The sequence below is a fragment of the Aethalodelphis obliquidens genome, unplaced genomic scaffold (assembly GCF_003676395.1).
Source record: "Aethalodelphis obliquidens isolate GAN/ISIS:26980383/991018 unplaced genomic scaffold, ASM367639v1 scaffold26, whole genome shotgun sequence".
NCBI classification, from domain to species: Eukaryota; Metazoa; Chordata; class Mammalia; order Artiodactyla; family Delphinidae; genus Aethalodelphis; species Aethalodelphis obliquidens.
The window spans coordinates 7,173,645-7,176,919 of NW_020837970.1; the positions used below are offsets into that span (position 1 = coordinate 7,173,645).

General features: G+C 48.7%; 1 pseudogene across 1 annotated transcript; it reads left to right on the plus strand.

The window, feature by feature from the left end:
• Window positions 1-1,751: 1,751 nt before the first annotated feature.
• LOC113629075 (adenylate kinase 2, mitochondrial pseudogene) lies at window positions 1,752-2,753 on the plus strand (annotated as a pseudogene). Its single transcript, XR_003436372.1, has one exon. The product of XR_003436372.1 is annotated as an adenylate kinase 2, mitochondrial pseudogene (transcript).
• The last annotated feature ends 522 nt before the right edge of the window (window positions 2,754-3,275 follow it).

The window sequence follows — 3,275 nt, forward strand, 5'->3', positions numbered from 1 at the left end:
CTGCCTAGTTAACATTAATAGAGGGAGGCAGGGAAGACATGAGCGTAGCATTTGATAAGTGCTGGAGGAACACTGCTTTAGAAAAGCACATTAACCCTTTTTGCCTGTTCCAGCTCCTGCGGGGGGAGATGGAACAGGTGGGCTTAATTGGCTCTGAACAAAGCCCTTGAAATCCCGGGAGAGCTATGCAACCAGATGTCGCCCTCTGGCACTAAGTGTTAAAGAGGAGTCTTTGTAAGGAGCCCAGCGGAAGGTGGGCGGCAGATTTGTTTGAATGAAACTAAGCTTCCACCTTCACTTTAAGACATTTTAGGGTACCCCTCCCCAGAAAAAAGACAACAAGATACTTACAGTAAAAGTTTACAATTCCCGTTCTAAGTGTACCACATAAGGGGTGACATGAAGTTAAAGGGCATCTTGTCAAAACGGCAATACCCATCACAATTGCACCCACCCCTCCATCCGCCATCACGTTCTCTCTCACACTCCCTGATCTTCAAGGCTAGTTCACGTTTCTTTATGGTATCGTGGAAAGACCACTTGGCCAGGAGACAGAAGTCCAAGGCTTGAGTTCTGTTTTCATCGTATGCCATGTGTGTGATCCTGGGCACATCACTTATTTACAGTGAACCTTTGCCTCCTTCACCACCAAGTGGTTCTACTTTATGTCACATCTGCCTCACAGGATTACCAGAAGGACCAAATGTATTCATCTGCCTGACATTTGCCAGACACCTGCTTTATACCGGAAGGTACAAAGGAATATGAAGGAATACATATTTGAACTAGACTCAGTTCCGAGCTTGGGAAACTCACTGGACAGCCAGTGTACAGGACTGCGCTCTGTAAACAGAAGAGCACTTTGCAAAGGGAAACCATTTCTGTTTCCTGTTATACAACCTGTTACTGTCCTCTAGATATATCCTAGATTTCGCCAAGCCCTTGTTCTCCTAGATAGCTTTAGTCTACTTCCTCTTGGTCCCAGCTTACTTACTTCTAAAGTTGTGGCTTCTGAATGAGCTTCCCTTGCAAGGAGAGGAGTTCCCAGTTTTTCTTCCAGGTTAATTTTTATTGAACATGACCTCTAGAAGGGGTAGCTCCTCTCCTGTGAGACTCTACTCTTGGGTCCAGGATAGATTCTCAAACCAAGATGAGCCAATATGCAGACGTAGCCTCTGTCCAGGAATTCAGAATTGGCACACTGGAAGAGGGACAGAAAGAAGCAGCCACGTGCAGGGGTGGCACGTGAATAACGAACTCCAAAAACGAGATCCATCCGTTCAACAAGTGTGTCCCCAGAGCTGTACCGGTCACTGTCTGGGAGATCTCCCTGCACTATCTGTTTTATTTACTTTAGTAGGAGTGGGGTTTTGTTCCTTATGAACAAATGATCTGTCTGACATCCTGTCCCAGATAAGCATGGCCCTAGGACACCAGCCCTAGGCTGGCCTTCAACAGATGTCTGGGTTTAGCCTAGCAACGAACCATATGTCTGTGTGCTGCAGCACACGAGGCTGTAGCCATGTTTTTAAATGGAAAACACAAAAAAGAATAAGCTATTGAAGAGCTAACTCACTATAAACAGAGTTATCCAGTGGAAAGAAGCAGCTGAAAAAGTGTCAACAACATTATCATCTGTGAAAAACATTTAACCCCCGTCAACATTTTAAAAAGATACAGAAGGCCATCAGACTGGCCTTCTGCCTCAGTTAACCTCATTACCTGTCACTCTGCCAGTATCACCAAAGTTGAGCGCTGAACTTCGGCAGGAGCTTTGAGGTTCCAATGGGCCCGTGCTGGGCACTGAGGATACAGGAGAAAATCTGTTCTCACAAGAGCTCTCTGTAAAGTGGAAGAAACCTACGTTGAATTAATAATCACAACGCTGTGACAAACGCAGCTTTAAAAACGTGTTCAAGTGTCCTGAAGGCATCCGGGCCGTGCTTCTGGGGCCGCCCAGAGCCAGCAAGGGTACCCAGGCACCCAAGTTGACTGAAAACTTCTGTGTCTGCTATTTGGCTACTGGGGACATGCTGAGGGCCATGGTGGCTTCTGGCTCAGAGCTGGGAAAAAAGCTGAAGGCAACTACGGATGCTGGGAAACTGGTGAGCGATGAAATGGTCGTGGAGCTCATTGAGAAGAATTTGGAGACGCCTCCATGCAAAAGTGGTTTTCTTCTAGATGGCTTCCCTCGGACTGTGAGGCAGGCAGAAATGCTTGATGACCTCATGGAGGAGAGGAAAGAGAAGCCTGATTCTGTGATTGAATCCAGCATCCCAGACTCTCTGCTGATGCGGAGAATCACAGGAAGACTGATTCACCCCGAGAGTGGCCGTGCCTACCACGAGGAGTTCAACCCCCCAAAGGAGCCCATGAAAGACGATATCGCCGGGGAACCCTTGGTCCGCCAATCAGATGATAATGAGAAGGCCTTGAAAATCCGCCTGGAGACCTATCACACCCAGACTGCCCCGCTGGTGGAGTACGACAGTAAACGGGGGATCCGCTCTGCCATCGACGCATCCCAGACCCCTGACGTTGTGTCTGCAAGCATCCTAGCAGCCTTCTCCAAAGCCACATCCTAGTAACAGAAGGCCAGGCGAGACTGCACCACTGCTCGTCACCCTGCGGCGTGATCCCTGCTCTTAGGTGCTGGGCAGAGGGGAGGGGCGGTCAGGGTAAGGATGGAGAGGGAGGGTTGGTGAGGGCTCAAGAGGAGAATGGGAAGAGCAGCAGTGTCGTAGTGAAGCAATTTCTTTTCCATGGAGTAGGAGTCCTAAAAAGTACAAGCAAAGGGAAAAATTGATTTTTTAAAAGACTGATTGGAAGGGATAAATAGAAACAGGGAGATGCAGTATTATTTCTAAGGAATCACGTTGTCATTTACTCCAGACTGGTGACGATATTTTTTAAAGCCAGTGCCCTAAGACCTCAGCTTTTATCAGAACCTCATGTCAGCCCAGGAATGCCGGAAATCACACTGTTGTCCTGTCTGTCCTGTAGCTTGGAACAGGGCAGGAGGTGACTACTAACCCTGGTTCCCCAGACCGTGAGATCAAAGTCATCTCCCCATTTGAAAGAGATATAGAGTGTGTTCATGGGGGTAGGGGCTCAGCACATCAGGTTTACTGGAGTCATGGGGCAGGTGGGGCAGGCCGGTCTCGCTCCCTTCCCAACTTACCACTGATGTACCGGCCCACCGGCTCTCGTGGGTAAGCTCTCGACAGCCACCCAGCATATGCCACAGTCCTACACTCTTGCCTTCCTCCATCCAT